The sequence below is a fragment of the Eulemur rufifrons genome, chromosome 17 (genome assembly GCF_041146395.1).
Source record: "Eulemur rufifrons isolate Redbay chromosome 17, OSU_ERuf_1, whole genome shotgun sequence".
NCBI lineage: Eukaryota > Metazoa > Chordata > Mammalia > Primates > Lemuridae > Eulemur > Eulemur rufifrons.
In genome coordinates, this window is record NC_090999.1 from 6,327,126 (window position 1) to 6,347,098 (window position 19,973).

Here is a 19,973-nt window from a genome sequence, read left to right on the forward strand (position 1 = left end):
CATTCATGTTCAATTCTGCTGCACTGTGTAGAGTTTTCTGGAAAGAGCTCAAGAAAATCCTGATCCCACGCCAGCAGAAGCTCTGTTATGCATCTGCTTTTCCTTTTAAGGCATTTTAAATTAAAGGAAGCCTTCGACACCATCTCTTTCTGTCCTACTGACGACCAAATCCTTTCAATGAAAGCACTGATTTGGTTTAGCAACAGATTATTTTTATCTATTTTGAAAGTCATATAAACTTAACCTGAACAAATATGTTCCCCTGCATGTTATTCCGGAATTTCAAAGTTTTTCATTAATTAAGCATTTTTCCTAGAGTGTTGGGAACCAAATAGTGTTCTATGCCAAAGCAAGAAAAGCATTAATGAAAAGGAAGAATAAAAGGAAGCCAAATCCAAGTCGTAAAAATGCTCTGCCTTATTTCACGGAAATGAGATGAAAAAGAAAAATATGCAAACTGAGGATTAAAGTAAGTACAAAGTTGTGGATGGGAATTGTCCCACTAAAATATTTTGGGAAAATAAATCTCCCATCTAGAGGATTTTTTTTAAAATATCACACGGTCACATGGGTTAAAGGTGTGTCTTGGTAAATTTAAGGACAGTAATGATTCACTCCTAAACCATTATTAAACTGGAGAACTTTACTATCCTTAGAATGAAAAAGCAATACTCTAGCAGAGAATTCTGTCACTGCATTTCATCCAAAAAGGTATCAAATCCTCTAGATTCCATCAAATTTCTTTAAAGAGAAAAACACTCTTTTTTCCCAGGATGTCTTGTAAGTGTTCATCCATTCAAAAATGAGCACAGCCCGCAGAGGGGTCTCCCAGAAAACCTCAGCCACCGGGAACACACATTTGCCTTTGGGGGAAGCGGAGGGAAGGCTTGGGAAGAGAGCGTAACGTCCTCCACAGAATTTACAACCACTGATGTACGACACTGTGGCAGTCGCAGCTCCTCGCACAAAACAGATGGCACAACACAGAGCTGTGTCGTAAAATGCCAAGAAACTAAAGAATGAGTGATTCCATCGAAGCTTTTCCAAACAATCTATACCCCAGAGTCAACTTCAGAATAGTTTCACATTTTAATCCTCCATTATTTGAATCAGGATAGCTATTACAGTTTCATGTAGGATCTTTATACATTTGAATATTAATTTTATTTTTGAAAACTCAACACTCTTCGGCCAAAAGCTCACTAGTTAGTTGAGTGAAATGTTCATTTCTTAGGTAACAAATTACTGTTGGAAAACATTCCTATAAACTTGGTGGCTTGAAATAAATTTATTCTCTTGCATTTCTGGAGGTCAGACATCTAAAATGGGTTTCCTTGGGACAAAACCAAGATTTCAGTGGGGCCCTACTCTCCCCAGAGGCTCTTGATGAGAACTCATTTCCTCACGTTTTCCAGCTTCTAGAACTGTCTTCTCACATCCCTTGGTGCAGGGCAGCCCTGCCATGTTCAAGGCCAGCCCCTGGGCATCTTCACACCAGCTTTTCCTCTCCGTCTACAGCAAATCTTCCCCTGCCTCCCTCTTATAAAGCTCTTGTGATTCTACTTAAATCCCCCATGGATGATCCTGTTAATCTCCCACCTCACAACTCTTAATCACATCTGCACAATTCCTTTTGCCATACAAGGTAACGTTCACAGGTTCTAGGGATTAGGATGGGGACATCTTTAAGGGCCACCATTCTGCCCTCCACAGCAGCACAACTTAACCTCTTACTATCAATCACTTAGAACCACAGTCATCCTTGGTATCCCTGTGGGATCGGCTCCAGGCCCCTCCCCCATACCAAAATCCACGCATGCTCCAAGTCCCCGATATAAAATGGCATAGTATTTGCATATAACCTACGCGCATCCTTCCACATGCTTTAAATCATCTCTAGATTAATTACGATACCTAATACAATATAAATTCTATGTAAATAGCTGTTACCCCATATTCTTTAGGAAATAATGACAAGGAAAAAAAGTCCATACATATTTGGTACAAACAAACCTATCCTTTTTTTTTTTCTGAATATTTTTGATCTGCAGCTGGTTGAACCCAGGGATATGGAACCTACGGGTACAGAGGGCTTGCGTATTTCAAAATCACTTTGCAAATAAAAACATGCTTTCTAAGATTCCTTCAAAAAGATCAGTTTTTGATTTTATTTTTTTTTTTTAATTTTTGGTTAGTATGGCTTCTACTTAAACCTTAACTCCATGCATCGTGAACTTTTTGAGGTAAAAATTATAGGATGGGATCCCAGGATTCTTTCATTCTCCCAACAGAGACATTAAAAAGTTTAAAGTCATATTCCTCAAAGTGTTTGTCTCCCACATTCAAATCACATAATTACAATAGCATTTATGACAGCTAACCTACTGAGCTTCAGGGCCTGGCCTCAGAACACTTCCATTAGCTTACAGCTGGGAAAATCACCTGGCAACACAGTCTACTGTGGAGTGTCCGTTGTTACCTTGGTGATCATGTCACTGACAGAGTTGTGCCTCAGGGCCACTGCCCAGCATTGCAAGAGAGCATCTACTGCATATCAATCGCCCGAGAAAAGACGAAAATTCAAAATTCAAAGTACAGTTCTTACTGAATGCATGTCACTTTCACACCACGGTAAAGTCAAAAATTGTAAGTCAGGGACCATCTGTAGTCCATCATGCAACTGAACTTTAGAAATCCCTTAAAAAGTTGATATAGGGCAGCTCATGTGACATTAAGAAACTTTCATTAAGATCCCTAAAGTAAGTGTGAAAAATGCATGTGTGATATGCTTATGGCAAAAGAGGGCTTAGCAGAGAACTTGGGAGAATGTGTAATGCTCCCGATTAGTTTTAGACCATCTAAGAACTACACAAACAGAAGAGCTCGCAGCTGCTAACAAACAACAGATATGTTTTATCACACCCCGGCCAGTGCACAGGGCCAAGCAGGTAACCTGATAGCACCCCAGGAATAGTAGCTGTCAGGAAGGTACTGCTGCTTTTCAGACTCAGCTCCTTAAGAGCAGCTGATAAGAAAGAGAGGGAGAAGAAAATAGATTAATGTCAGTATAAAATCCGAAATTCACTTCATCATGTCATTTGAATTTCTTAACCTCCAAAAAAAGTATGCTAAAAATCCAACTGTTTTCCCTGGAGCAGAGGTGGGGACCCACAGTACAGCTCACGTCTCTATCAGCTGCGATCCATGTGGTGTCTCACACAGGAACTGGTGGCAGCAACTCTTTTCTCGTATTAAATCACTTGCTCATTTCTGAAAATACTTATTTGACATTTGTGAAAGCAATATGAAAGCAATCTCTTTTTATTCAATCAATCATAGTACTCATGCATTCAACTCACTTTAATTGAACAAATTTACTGAATGCCTACTGTGTGTAAAGCATTGTGCATGGCACTGCCAAGGACGCAAGGCTGAATTCAACGTGAACCCTGCCTTTACAGAGGTGCACACACACCCATACGTATACAGGCATGTTCACTCACATGCAAACACACATACCTCACACTGAACCCATACATTCAGACATGCACACACCTGCACAAACACACACACACCCCTTGCACACACTGTGCCACCCATGGAAAGCAGGAGTTCCCTCCATGACACAGAGAACTGAAAGGCCTACACATGCGAGGGCTTCTGGAGCACCACTGCTTGGAGGCAACACTTACAATCTCTAGAAAGACATTCCTCTTATTCACCATTTCTATACCCTCTCACAGCGATTGACTCACATATTCAGTTGTATAGGTTATAGTCCCCATTGGGCAACTTTTTAAAATTTAGAAAACTGTCTTCACTTTAGTATGAACAAGAGAATTCTCTATCATCCCACCCAGGTTAACCCAGCACGAAGAGGCAAGATGCTTTGTTTGGAGATACGAGTCCACCACCCACAAGGAGTGAGCCATTTCCTAAGACGTCGCCTCATCCAAGCATCCTGTTGCTCCGGAGGAGGGTAACCTCTGAAGAGTGTCAAGCTGCAGCTGCAAGTGGGAACTCTGGCTCCCCACCCAGTACAAATGCAAACGCATCGAGAGTCATAAAAGCAGCGGACACAGGCCATCCTGCGGCCTCACTGGGGCAGCACCTCCTGGGACACACAGGCAGCATGAGAGGCATTTAGGACCTGCGGACCCATGGACACCCTAACGTGAAGAACACTCCCATTATACTCTGAAATTTGCATCCCATCCCAATGGGACAAAATAATGCCACTATGCTGAAAAGAATCTCTCGGTCCTACCAAATCCTGGTATTCTCACCCTGGCTTCTTTGGAAGGAAGTAGAGAAAATGTCAACATGAACACAATTCACTTCATGACTGTCATATCAATTCCCCATTATTGACTTCCTTCTTAATGACATTAACAGGAACATCCATGTCAACAAAGACCATCTGTCCTTTTCAAAACAAAAAAACTTCCAGTCTGGAGTGAAGGGTGGGTGGAGACAGACCAGCACGTGGTTACCACTCAACCAGCAAAACACCAGTGGAGAAGCCAATTTCATGAAGCCTGTTGGTAACTACCACATTTTTCCTAAATAAAGAACCACAGATTGGGTTTAAATTTTGCAAAGTCTGTTCCCTAAATGTCTGTGCAGGAGGGAAGGGGAATTTACTTTAAGGTTTTAGCTGCTCTGAAACTTCATGTAGGCTCAATCCTCGCTACTCAAGGTGGGGCCCCAGCCCAGCAACCTCAGCATCACCTGGAAACTTATTAGAAATGCAGAATTTCGGGCCACACCCGAGACCCACTGGATTAGGATCGGCATTTTCACAGAATCCCTGGATGCTCTACACCTTCAGGTGGGAGAAGCAGTGGAATAAACAGCAGAAACGCAAACAAGACCAAAGAAAAAGTTGCTTGTAGTTCACTTTTTCAAACTATTGACTATAATGAATCTCTATAATTAATGAAGCTAGAAATGACTTGGAATTGCTTGGCTAACAGAAGGGTTTTTAATGCAATTAATCTGCGAAATGATCAGTTTGTGTGCATCACTAAACCTATAAAGCTTACAAAGATTATTTTCCCAGCTTGTTATGAAGAAAATAATGTCACAAAAGAATCTAAGGGCTTCACCTCGCCAGGGAGCTGACTTCCTCCCATCTGGTCTCTTGTAACCATAGAGACTCCATTTCCAGACTTAGAAATGCAAAAAAGCAGAAAACTAACAGAAACAAATCTTCCCCCTTTTGGTAACGGTTTATGGCAGCAACAGGTGAAAAAGGCAAAGTGAAGCAATGACTTCCCTGGTCACATTAAAAAGAAATATCTGCTATCTCTCCCAAAAGCATAAGAAGTAACTACGGAAACCAGACGAAATTTTCGAAAATGACTTGCAATTTACAAAGGGCAGAGCAACTCTGCTGCGCTCACAAAAAAATTAACTATGGGCAAATCCACCAAAATCGTTTCCACAAATACCTGAATCTGCAGAAGACAGTAACGTAAACGTTTTACAATATTTGAACCTGCAAAAGATAACAACATAAATGTTTTATTCGGGCACCATCATCAATTATTTGATTTGCTGTGGAATTGTTAAATTACATGTTTTTACAATCGGAGTATTTAAGTGTGATTCAGTTTAAATCTCTGTTTTCATATACTCTGTGATGAAATGGGCCCTTACTTAGGCCAGCCAGGTGCTCAGGCAAAAGGCACATTCTTTTGGAGGTGAATTGACTCTCAGAGGTCAGTAAGGTGGCATGTCACCAATTTTGGAGATTTAAGAAATTCACTTAATTTCTAAAATGTTTAATTTACACTTCAGGAATATGAAAATGATCTCAAGGATCCCAGCTATTACATGTTTGCTAAGTTGGTCCTCTAGATTCCCTATGTCAAGGTTGAGATAAATGTATGTGTTATTTAGAGAGAGAAAATAAAGAAGAAAAACTTCAACTGATGCCAACCTACTCACTGCCCAGAGAGTGCTGGTCAACTTCCTGCCATACAACTCCCTGTCCACGCTGCTACTTATCTGTCTGATACCACTGCGTCTCTCTGGCTTCAGATCAGACAGCCCTTCCCTGCCAGACGAGCTGTGTGCTGCTTCATGCTTAACAGAGGCCCACAAAGAGAAAATGAGAAAACAACTGCTTTATTTTAACAAACAGAGAAGATACTCACAACAGAAGGGAGTAAAGAATTGTTTTAAAAATATGAATCTCACGGATACTTTTATAGCCCAGAAGGACATGTTTATCTTTCACCTATTTTTTTTTAATTCCAAGCTAGAGCAGAAAATATTTTTTAAGCTTGATAAGTGAAGGCTCATTTGGGGACACCTGCTACTTGAATTACCACTATCAGGGTTAAATTAATAACCCTGGCATATTATAAAGCCATAAATATCATTTTGAGCTCCACTCTTCCTAGCATATTTACGTGAGTTTTTGTCTCATTCCTTGTGTGTGTTGGGTTTTCTTCCTTTCTCTGTAAAACATGTCGCTACTAATCATTATGTGTCATTGTTCACTGACAGTGTGGAAATAAAAGCTGATGTTTGCGGAGCCATCCTAATTGTGACTGTTTTTTGTTTTTTTGGTTTTTTTTTTTTTTTGTATCCCACTTTCAACTAAAATCTAAAAGAAATTCTAAAACCTTTTCAAAATTAAATGTTCCTTTACACATAGGACATTGTTGATGGATTGATCAAAATAAAAAAAAATGTTTTAAGTTTAATACTAGTGTCTTAATTTGGCATTAAAAGAGAAGAATGCCCCTAAACTTTCCATTATTCAACTCTGAGTTTACAAAGCAAGAAGCAGCTTTTCATCACCAAAGTGCAAAAACAATCTGAACTAGATGCTCTGTCCATTCCAGCTTCGTTTTAATTTGGTGCTAATTCTCTAATTTGCTCATTTATTTTCTCTAACCACGTAATTAATGCTGAAGGAAGTCTTTTGCAGGCTTCCTGCTGAGCACTCTATGTCTTGGTAGAAGGAAAAATTCCTTAGATATGTTTCCAATCACCATGCATGTACTGAAGCCAAGGACTAGAAAACTGTAACTACAAACCATTACAAAATCCACACAATTAAGTGCTTACACCAGCACCGGCCAAGACAGCTAAGACCAAGCTAAGACCAACATAGACTGCTTTTCCAGGCCATAAATCACATCGTGTTTCAGTTCATGCTCTTACATCATCAGCCTCCCTTCCCTTTTGCTATAATGGCATGTTTCTGATGAATTCTGATACATTTCTCTGATGGGAGCCCATTTCTCTGATTAGAGTCCTAGGCAATGTCCTTCTGCAAATATTGTCACAACAAATACCACAACCAAAAGTTTAGACCTTTATTTAGAAAAGTGAAAAATGGACTTGAACCTCACAAGTCTCAAAATGTAAGTATGTGGGCAAAGATGGCTGAAAAGAGGTCAGGGATAGGGTCCCCACCGTGGTACCCTGGAAAGCCCCTCACCAAGGCCTAGCATGGGCCTTCCTATCCCCAAACCATAACCGCAGATGTACAAACCATGCTCTAAACGCTGTGACCTGCCAGTGTGACAGAGTGATGACAGACACGAAGCACTCCACACAAGCAGCTTTTATTTGCAAAGCAAAACTAAGTTCCAGAGAGAGACTGGGGGGGACAGGTCTGTCCCTTCGAGTGGAGAAGACCCTGAGTTTAAAGACAGAGGATAGAAAGTATAGTGCACTAAGTCAGTAGAGAGCAGACTGCTCCAGTAAGGAACAGCATCATCCCAGGGTTAGGGTCTGTCCTTTATGCTAATCCCAAAGAATATGTCAAGCTGGGGGTGGAATATTCATGTCTTTTTGGGGAAGTGGGTGGAGATTCCCTGAATCACATACCCTCCCATTTTCTGTCCTTGTATGGCTAGTTCCAGAACTGTCATGGCGCTAGGGGGTGTGATTTTTATTATGCTAATGGGAAAAGGTTACCTACAGACAGGTTTTCTCTTTCTCTACGCATGCCCGGGCAGGAGGGAGGTCCTTAAACCACCACTTGTGGTTTCTACTCTTTATCCTCATTGGTTCGTGCCACCTGCTTACCCTCGCCCCTACCTAACACTGTCCACCTACAAATCATTCATTCCTTCAATATTTTTTGAGCACTTATTATGCACCAGGCAGTGCTGTAGGGACCCAGCATACAGTGACAAAAGCCAAGTCTCTGGCCTCCTGGGGCCTACACTCTAGGGGAAGAAGCAAACAACTAAATAGATAAATAAACCTATACGGGATGCAGGAAACCCAGCAGGGCCAAGGGGCTGTGGGAATAGGGTGGGGACAGGTGGCTAAGACGAGCGATGAGAGCCTCTCAGGATGGGACACTGGGGCAAGTGCTGACGAGGGCAGAGCCAGAGGGGACGGGGACGATGGGAGCTCAGAGCAGAGAGGTGGAAGAGCAGGGGCTGCTCACCAGGGCCTGGGCCTGTCTGAAGACTTGGTGTCTGTCTGCTATTGCGTATTTTATGCTGTCCCCGCCAGGCGACCAAGGTCAACATCAGGGATAGGCCCTGTTGACAGCACGCACCCTTGATATGACGGGACGATGATGGCACTTCTGTGTCTTCCTCCAAGAAACTGTAACTCCAGTCTAGTCATGAGGAAAACCCCAAACAAACCCAAACTGAGGAACATTCTACAAACTACCTGATCAGCCCTCCTCAAAACCGTCAAGGTCAAGAAAAACAAGGAACGCCCCAAGACTGTTACAGCCAAGAGGAGCCTAAGGGGACAGGACGGCTAAATGCAATGTGACCTCCCAGATGGGGTCTTGGAACAGAAAAAGGGCATGAAGGGAAGACTGCGGAAGTGCGAAGAAAGTGGCCTTTAGATGACACTAATGCAAAGTGCCGCACTAACACAGGGCGTTAGCAACAGGGGATCTGGAAACGGGTGCTCAGGGACTCGGCAACCTTTCTATATATCTAAAACTAATCTAGCGTGTTTTTAGTTTATTTTGTTAAAAAACATGCAAAGGTCCTCTGTCTAGAAATAATGATTCTAACATAAAACTACAACAGGCAAACAAAAAAGATGGATGTGAAACGAGGTTAGAGGTGAACAGTGCAGGATTTAACACGGTCCTGCTGAGCGGCTTATCAGATCAGATCGCCGGGAGCCCTCACAGGCAGACATTCCGTTTCTTTAAGGCTCTAAACAATTGTGCTTCCCCCGACGAGCTTTGGTTCTCTCCTCTAGGACCACAGACTACAGGGAAAGAGTGTAGCGTCCCGCAGCCCTTAGGGGGCGCTCTCCTGCGGCGTGTCCTGAGCTGCGTCCTGAGCTCCCCACGCCCACCACGTGCACCGCCTCAGGTGCCCACGGTGTGTCCCCAGGGAGATGGCCTGGACACCTTTCAGGGAGGAGGGTCAGAGGTGACAGCACCCACTTGGTGTCCACGCAGGGGCACAGATCTGAGGAGACACTCAGGTTGGGCTGCCTGTCACCCCTGTCCCTGGGCTCCTCCCTCGCTGGCCGTCCTGGGCTCCAGACAGGGTCTCAGGCAGCCTGGCCATCAAGCTGCCCTCGTCTGCGTGCACTGAACTTCTCAGCACACCCCTCCCCTGCCCTCCTTTGCCACCCCCGCAGCCTGCCACAGCACCAACACCCACGGATTACTCACGAAAGGCTGCTGGCAACTTGCAACTTCCACAGAGAAAGGCAAGATCAGGCTAACGTAATACATGATCTCACACCTCAGAGGCAGCCAGGTTGTACGTATGAAAGAGAAAAATGAACAAAAGACAAGAAAAAATTGAACTGCCAATAAAAGGTATGGAGAGAATGATTCCTCACTCTCGTGAATGTTTTTAATTCCATACCTTCAGAAATGAACTATTTCAACCTGGAAAGTTAAACCAAGTTCTTAAGGGCCATCATAACCACGGAACTAATACTATTTAATGGAAATTGAAATTTCATAAGTTTGGTCTCCGACAAGAAGTATGATTCTGCGTCTCCCGTTCATGTCTTAGTTGTGGAACCTCTTCTCAGTTCCTGATGTTAGCGGTCTTCCACTGAAACTGAGTCCACACAGCCTTTTACACGCCGGGATAGATGTGGCTTCTCTTCTCGTAGCTTTGCATAATGTTATTTAAACAGTTTCTCTGGGGTCATTTTTTTTTTCTCTCCAAGTGACTATGTACATACATATTTTGAGTTTTAGTGGTTTCTTTTTTAAAAGATAAACCAATTAGGAAATGATAAAGGTGATTTGATTTACATAGATAGTAAGAGTGTTTAAAAGTGTTATCTAACATCCACTGAGGAAGTCTGTTCTTTATTTAGATAAAAATGAGAATTAACTTATCCAATTAAGAGAAAAATGAGATCGAGAAATGACACATACACAGGAGAACTGTGTAACTGCCAACCTGGGTCCCCGGCAAGAGCAAAGGTAGAAGAACTGAACAAAAGCACACTGGCAATGGCTCTCTCTTTTAAATGTTTCAATATCCACCTTCTTTTGCAGAGCCTGATCTTATCACAGCCCTGATGGAGATGTAGCTCCTAGTCTCTCTTAGAAGGTGGTGGTTTCAGTTTCTAAAATGATAAACTTTTATTGTTGTGGGACTCTTTGATAAAAGCCATTCTCACTGGAGTTAAGTAATATCTCATTGTGGTTTTGACTTGCATTTCCCTGATAATTAGAGATGTTGAGCATTTTTTCATATGTTTCTTGGCCATTAGTCTATCAGGCAGAGCAAAGGCAATATATGTAACCTAAACATCTGGACCCCCATAATATGCTGAAATTAAAAAATAAAATGACAAGCTTAATGAAGCTCATGAACCCCATAAAAATGCAGGAATTGTAAACATTTAAAGTAAAAAATAGCATTTTTCACATCTTAGCTATAATTGCAACCACTCCATACTGTGTAAAATTGCTTACCAAGGCTCAAAAACCTAAACAATTAAACACAATCTAAGTGTCTCTAAATTATCATAAAATTTATAAAAAGATATAAAGAGGGAGCAAAGGGAAGGTGACAGGACTGAGTGTCTCAGCAGTGAGTCATCAATTACCACATAATAATCACCCTCCTGGGTGAACTCTCTTTTATCAACAGTTGGTCTGGAGGAGGAGGCACACAAGCAAACAAAAATCAGCAAACTCTTATTAAGCACTCAAAAACTGAACTCTCTGTAAGAAGAGGTCCAATGCAAATAAGTGGGCACTATTCCTAGGGGCAGAAAAGGTCTCTGCCAGCTTGGCAGCACCTCCAGGTTTAGGCTCTGTACCCCACTCCCTTATAGACGGTGGACTGGGTCAGATAGTGTCCCCCCAAAGTTCATGTCCACTCGGCACCGCAGAATGTTATGTTATTTGGAAATAGGGTTTTTGCAGGTATAATGAGTTAAATTAAGATGAGGTCACACCGGTGTAGTATGGGCCCTAATCCAATGACTGATGTCCTTATAAGAAGGTCGTGTGAAGATACAGAGACACAGCATTTGGCCACCGAGGTGGACACTGGAGTGATGCGTCTACAAGCTAAGGAATGCCAAGGACTGCCAGCAACTACCAGAAACGAGGGCTGGAGCAGACTGTCCCTCAGAGCCTTTTCTAGAAGGAACAAACCCACAAACACCTTGATTCTAGACTTCTGACATCTGGAATTTCAAGAGTAATTTTAAAGTAGCCCTAGGAAACAAATACAACAAATATACAACAGGTGGTAACAAAGACAACAATGATAATCATGAAAATGCCCTTGATCATAGTATAAGGACTTTGCAAATTCACAACCATTATTAATGCAATCATAAATACATACATAAATACTTTTTAGGGTGCCCTGGCAAATACTTAATTAACTGTAAGTTTTCTTCTTACGAAGGGATTTGAGTTTAGAGTTCTGTCAGTCATATAATAAGTATATATTTATCGGATGCCCAAAATATTCAACACTTTGAATTAGGCACCATGGAAGGCTAAAAACAAGCTAACAAAATGGAGCTGGAGAAGAGAGATTCGGATGTTTTCGGGGGTAGATGCAACACATTTCAGATGATACTGATGTTCACAACAAAGTATACAACATAGTAATATTTGTCTGAATCATACAAAATTGCCAATAGTTGACCATTTTTGAAATACAAAAATAGCTATTTCCTATGGTTTAGGCCAGGGGTTGAAAACTCCAGCACGTGGGCTAAATCCAACCTGCTGCATGCGTGTGTGAATAATGTTATTGGAGCGCAGCCACGCTCACACTTGCAGTCTCTAGATGGCTGCTTTCAGGCTACAACAGCAGAACCCAGTAGTCACGACGGGGACCACGCAGCCCTAGAAGCCTAAAACTTGCTACTTTGCTCTTTACAAGAAAACTTTACTGATCCCTGATTTACCCCAGTATTTATATCAAATGACTGGCAGCAACAGTAACAGAGACAGGATGTCAGGAGCAGGGAAAATCAGGGTAAGAAGGGTCCTGACCACTGTGGCCCTCCGAGGGCTCAGACGTGAGCTGGGACTTGAGAAAGCAGCTGGGTTCTGCTGGAGAGAAAAGGCTCTCAAAGCTGAGGCCAGAAGGGACAAGGACCATGATGATGGCTGTGCTGGCCTCTGGCCCCAAATGCCAGGAGCACCCCAGTCACTGGGACAACCTCTTGGTTGCCCCACTCATGCCCAGCCCTGTCCCTGCTGGGAAGCTCGCATGAAGCAGAGCTAGAATGAAAAATGTTTGACAAGGTTTCAGAGACATCGAAATTCTTTGAACACCAGACAGAGCAATGGTATTTGTTTCTTCTTTAAGCATCGATCAACAGAAGGATGGGAGAACAGAATGATAAAAGTGGTATATATTAAGAAAATTAATTTCTGATAGATGGGAAATAATTGAGTCTAGAGAAAAAAATTATATTAAAATATCTGTCCTTGTGGCCCTTTACAGGGTTGTATCATGAAGAATAATTACTCCAATGATTGCAGTAATTAAATTTTAAAAAATTATAGAGTTGCAGAGAATTGGGAACCCCGTTGGGGTTATTATCAAATAGAAAAGTAATCAAAAGGAGCCTTTTCTTCTTCATTAATAAGCCGCACATTACATCCAAATCATGATCTGCTATAAAGCTTGTATTGTACATTGAGCTGCAAAGTTCTTGCTACCAAATGCTTCCCAGGGATATATAAACAGTAAAAGGTAGAGGGGAATTTGCCTGAGTCAGGAGGGACCTCCTCTTTTCCATTTAACTTCAATTATCCAAAAGTGTATTAAAAACTGGTAACAACAAACATTTAAGTTTAGGATTGAGCTAGAAAGCTAAGCAGGATGTGTGTGTATAAACCAAGAGCTAACTAGATATTTGCCTGTTTGCACGTCTGAGATTAAATAGATCTTCGACCACATATAAGAGGGCTGTCGTGGGAATATAGTTTATTGATGTTATCAAAACTAATTAACAGGGGACTTTAATTATGTAAACCAGCTGTCCCATGCCCAGTAAAGACTTCAGCTTGAAAAATAAGAATTATCTACTCAGAGAGACTGACCTAGAACACAGTTGCTCCCAATTTTATAAAGGAAATGGTGTCTCCCCTTAGTTATACTGCAGAAATTTCTTCCCATGATCTTTTCAGCAAGGACCTAAGAGCCTTCAGCAACTGACAGTCCCAAGAAGCCCTGGGACAGCTTGGCTTCAGGCTACAAGTCCAGGTCCCTGGTTCACTCAGCACTGGTGGCCAGGGAGGCAGGGCCTGCAGGGGGTGGTCAGAGGACCAGGATTCTGGTCCTGGCATCAGCATTCGTGGTCACATGATCTGCTTCAGCCCTCCTGAGCTTTAGGTGACTACCCAAAAACCAGAAAAGCTACCCACCATACGGGGTTCTCAGTGGCTTCAACAAAATGATGCATTACTGAAAGACACTGTGGTTTTCAACTTCTCACATTCTTCCGCTTTGCTATCACAAAACTAACCGAAAATCAATTATCGCTAATCATCCTGGGGGCAGGCACCTGTCAGGTGGACGGCATGCTCCACGTGGGCACAGTGAGGAGGGTGTAGCATGGGAAGCTCTGACGAACACCAAGGAAACACCAGGGAGAGTCGCAGTTGGCTCAGCCACCCCCTCGAGGACTGACAGGCTAGAAAGAGGGAGCATTTACCAGGTCCTGGGGGTGCTGAGGCTCAGGTGGAAGGATGCAGCCGGCCCGGCCCTTGGAAAATCCCTGGGCACAATCCTCGGGGAGCAGAGGCTCTGGAAGGACAAGCAGAAGACACCCAGCACATGCAGATAAGAAACCACTAACCTTTCCTTTAGTTTCTCCTACATCAAGAGATGTTTGCTCTTATGCAAAGTTGAACAAGTCCCAGCCCTGGCTTTATTTTTAGTAAATTCTGCTTTACTATTTGTCCTCCCACCTCCCTTCCCTGTCTCTGTGCAGGCATTCCTGTGCAGGTGACCAAACAGAGGCGGCGATACAACTGCATGGAGCAAAGTGCTTCTGAGTACAGAAGACATCAAACCACACCTCGGCTTGTAATGAGAATCTCCATTCATTGCATCACCACAACAGTAACACTTGCCAGCGTTACACAGTGCTCACTGTGGAACAGGTGATTCGTGTGCATTAACAGTTTCTAACGGTCACAAAACCCCTACAAGACAGGAACTACCATTATCATTTTAGAATTGAGGAAAGTGAGGCATAGAGGGATTGGGTACATTCCTCAAGTTCTCACAGCTAGTAAGTGGCAGGATTGAGCCAAGAGCCGGCAATCTAAATCTAAGATCCACTCTCGTAACCATTATATTTACACTGCTTCGTAAATTATAGTGAAAAGGTCTAGAAGATCTTGATATGTAAAGAAATCCTGCAACTAGCCTTCTTCATGGAGTAAAAAAAATTCATTTTAGTGAAAAAGATCACCCATTTTGTAATGTTGAAGTTTTGACATTTGCATGTTACATTTGCTTAAGTGTTAGTGCTCTTGTGTTAGTTTTCCAGCTCCATCTTGATAGATATGAAGTAGAGTATGATTGACTCAGGCAAGTGATTACACATTCATTTTGTCTGTTCCTACACACTGACTGAACATGAGGAATGGGGTGGCAGATGGCATTTTCCACAGATGGCAGCAACACAATCTCCCTCCCACAAGTTCTGCAGTATGCCTTGCCCCTGCCCTACAACGAGCACTCCATGTCCCCAACCCTGTGAATCCAGGCAAGCCCTGGGACCACTGTGATGGGTGGAATACAGTGGAAATGGTGCTATACCAGTTCTGGACACAGGCTTTAAATGGCCGGGAAACTTTCATTTCCTGTCTCTTGAAATCCATGCCTTTATGTAAGAGAGATCCCGTATGGTGGGCACCACGTGACCACAACTGTACGAGAGGCCCAAGGAGAACCACCCAGCTGAGCCCAGTCCACCCAAGGAACTGTGAAACGTAACAACAAATTATGGTGTTAAGCCACTAAATTATGGGATAATTTTCTGTGTAGCAATAAATACACAAAACAAACAAGTTTATTGATTTAATGTATTTTTCTTTTAAGAAGAGAGAAAAAACAAGAGAGCCCTAAGCTGTAATTAAGAGAACAACATTGTCTGCCTGCAGGCCCAAGTAGAAAAACAATTTCACCTGGGAGCCAGGAGTCTATAGGAGGTTTCAGGAAAACCTGGCTCTAGAGGCCAGGCAAGCCTTTAGGGTCAGGTAGTTCTTAGGACGCGGTGATTTTATTTGCAGGACTTGGCACTTACAGAAAATCCATAGAGCTAAGCAGAAGAGTGGGTTTTTCTGAGTTTTCCACCCGTGGTAGCTCTGTTCTGTATCCAGATGGTTCTGGTTATCACAAGTCACTCCTTCCAGTTCTGAAAGCACCACCAGCTGTCAGCTCCATCAGGGTCTGAGGACCCACCGCCTCCCCATGACCGTGTGCCCTGGGGATGGTGGCCAGGCTCGGTGAGAAGGGCTTCCCACCTCCTCCCGCCAGCTTTGCCTCACACCGCTTCCGCCCTGCATGACTGAAGCAAAAGCCCCCACAGCCTTGTCTCCGGCTGCCGGGCCCGTCAGCACCTTCCCAGAGGTCAGGATCCGACTTGGCCAGCCCTGGTGGGCAGCCTGCCCCTGCCCGGGAAGCTGAGGGCATTACCCCTGCCTGGTCACCACCAGCTGCACAGCTCCTCCCAGTAGCTTCCGGATACAGGGCTGTGGCCTTTATGTCATGCTGAGCACTGAACCGAAATTACCACTAATAAATTTCAATTAAAAGAATATAAAACATGTAATCATTGTATGCCAGGAATATTTCAGACATTGACCTGTAGGCCTCTGCCAAAAGTATTAAGACATCTACTGAACTGGGGCCAGAATTTTTTTTTTTTTCACATTATAAACTAGTAACATGCTTTCAAATACTGGCCTCCTCCTAGGACTCAAATCCTTATAAAATTCCACAGCTATATTTGAAAGTAACTATGAACTTAGCTTCCTGTTATTCATTCATTCTGTTTAAAGCTCCTCAGCAAGAGGAGGGAGGGGGCAGGAATTGTGGAATAAAAGTCTTTTTTGGTAACCTGAGCTTCTGCTAAGTTTCCTTCCTATACTTCAATACGCAGATTCTCCCTCCATGCACTCCCCTTGCATCACTTGGAACTGTAGCCTTCAGAGCAGTTATCTGAAACCTAAGCCCCAGAAAATCCAGAAGGTGTCACATTCAGATAGCCTCAGTAGCTACTATCCAGCAAGGCTCGGCAGCCAGCGCAGCCTCTGAACGGAGGGCAAAGTCGAGGCGAGAGGCGTGCGGGGCATTTGTTAGGACGAGGCGTGTATTCATAACTCCCACTGCCGCTCTGGAACTCTGCCTCCTCTGGCCTTCTTAGATTCGAGATTTCCACAGGTGTGTATCACAAGCAAAGCCGGCAATTCTTTGCTGTATCGGGTTATGTCACGAAGGGACAGATCATGTGTTAAAAAAAAATCATGTTCACACATGGCTACCGGCGACAATAGGAGAGTTCAAGTACTTCCATTTAGACTGACACCCACGTTTTCACAGGTAGAGTCTTTCGAGGCTGCGCATCACTTGATGGATAATTACAGCACAAATACACTTATCCAAATTAAACATTCAAAGAGAAAAAAGAAATCACAGGCATAATTTATAGGCTCTTCCTCCAGTCTCAAACAACACATTGACCAAAAGGAAAAAAGCTCCTTTAATATTTCCTCTTCATTTTAAAAATATTTGCCAAAATGTATCCCTAAACAAGGTGCTTCTTTTTCAAGTTTACATGAAAGGACAAAACGAAGAAACTAGAATGGGAGTTAGTTAATTCTTGTGTTTCACAAACATCTATGTAATGAGAAATTATTAATGGATTGCATTTGCCTGCAACTTGAGATATTTAAATAGTCTTTGGCATTCCGATCACTCACCTCAGGTAAGAGCAGCACTTAGGATGTATACACAGGGGGTCTGAAAAGAGAAATGATCCTTCTCCAGAGCGAACAGTCTAATCAGGAAATCTTGACCAACACACTGGAATCTCTTAAAAAAATGAGCTTTTCAATAACCCCGAACGCCACGCTGCAGAGCTATGAACCGGGTGAGAGAGCATGTGCTGCCCGTCAGCGGGGAGGCTCCTCAGAAGCGGGTTTTAAGCAGCTTAGTTATCTGACTCTCCTCCAGAACCAATTTTCCTTTTCACATCCTGACACTCTTCCACTTCTGGAAAGGTGGGCTTCCGCTTCTTTAGCCTGACTGCAAAGTGTACTAGACACTGGAAAAGAGCATCCTACAAGGAAGGTGGATAATGTGGGTTTTGTCCCTGAAAAACACCAGAAAACTTCTCGCACATTTGGGGTCTTGTGCTTGTGAGAGACCCTGAGTGCCTCAGAGACCCGGGCTCTGAGTCCAGCACTCTGAAGAAAGGCCCTGGGCAATGTCACAGAGAGGCGGCCAGCTCCAAACTTCTCTATGATCCAAAAGAGGAAGACTGTGAGTAGTTCTATCTTTTCTTCAGCTATCTTGAAGCCATTTCTGATTTTCAGGCCACCTGCGCTTGCAGGGAACTATCTCTGCAGACACCATACCCTGGCTATGTGTGGTCTGATGGACATAGCTGGGTGCCCTGAGATGGAAGGTGGCCCCAGCACTCTGGGTGGGTATCAACAGCGTGTCCCTGCGGCTGGGCATGCACCTTCTAAACCAAGGAGGCTCCCTTTAGCCCCAGCAAGCGAGGAAGCTCCATCAGGGCATGTAGACACTGAGAACTGTTTCCATCATTCAGTGTTTCCACACCCAGCTCTGCCTCCCTCCTGCTGTCCCTGCAATCTTGCCTTGAGCTTCATAGGGAAGCCTCAGTGTTTCACTGAACCCACAGCATCAGTTCAGGTTCTCAAGGAATATGAGACAAAAGTCATATCCATGAGAGGACAAGGGACACCTAACTGGAAAATAGACACCACAAGAGCAAAAGCCATCTCTGGCCTCTCCACACTGTCTTCCCAGGGCAGGACCTGGGGTTTGGCCCCAAGAAAGTTTTTAGTACTTCTTGGCAGACCACATGCTACGTTGGAGCTAGACAAGAATAAAACAAACGAGTGGTCCAAGTGATAATAGGACCCCAATGTAAGCCCCTCTTGAATAATGTAATAGATCACCATCTCTCCATAAAGGTTTAGAAAAGGCGCTACCTAGAGACCAAGAGATATATTGGACAACCCCAACAGAGTCTTCCAGACTCCAGAATTCTGTGGAGTGGTTGCACCAACTAGGAAGCAGTCGACATTCAAGGAACAAGGCATAACGACTCATTTCCTTTCCTTTGATTCAAATCTACCCCCTGTCTACCATGTCAGTCTGAATTAGGACAACAGAAAGGGTTTATTGGAATAAAACTATTAAAAATTAGCCCGTCCTTTTATAAACTATGGATTACTTTACAAGCGAATGAAAAAACCTTAGGGAAAAACAGTAATCAACGGACACTGCCAAGGGACAACTGCGTACTGCATGTGTACTTGATGGCGAAGCATTTCCCTGAACGTGGGGAAATGTAAACATAATTCTTTCAAAGAGAAATAGTCGTCTGTCTCTAGGATGATTGGGGCAACATGTGTAACCACAGATCTTCTCACAGAGGGTAACTGTATCTTCGTTTTTTCCCACAGATCAAGGGCCCCTGTGACAGCCAAGCCCTTTCTCCGCCAGGCTTCTCCTTTGGCCCTTTTTTCATGTAAACAAAACAGAAGAAGAAAAAAATCTCAGCTGTTCTCTTTCATGTCCCCTACCAATACAATAAAAATGTCCCTCACTACCAAGAGAATCATCTTCTAATAGCCTGAAACTGCTCCCAATTTTATGCAGCCTCCGCTTTGCTGAGCACCTAATTCCAAACCCTCTGACCTCTTTGTTCACAATTACAGGCTGTCCTTTTGTTTTCTCCAAAGAATGATGTGTTGTTTGACCAAAGCCATCAATCCTAGTGTTGGATGTAGGTTGACAACTCAAAGATGTTGATCGTGCCGACTCGCCTGAGTCTGTGACACTGTGGTGTCCAAGATACCATTACTAATTTTGGACCATTGGAAATAGTCCACCACAGGATGCATTTGAACTTGTTAAAAATAGCACAGCTACCCCTCCAAACATTTCCACTGGCTGTGGCATCAACGGAGACGTGCTTCTAGCTACAAAACTGGCTAGTTCCTCTGGAATGCAGGAAAGTGGTCGAATTTCACGATACGGAATTTTTGAGGTCGCCCATAAGATTTTTTAAATAGATTTTTCACCTTAGAACTAAAGGTTAAATAGTAAGAGGTTATTAATATAGACTTTAATGTCTTTTCTCTAAGTATAAACAGACCATGTTGTATATTGTAGGTATAAAATATCCGTCTAAAATATTCAATAAGAAACTATTGATATTATTTTCAGAATACTTCCTGGGCATCCACTCTACTTACATATGGAGCATTTAATTAAATAACTCCAATTAATCAC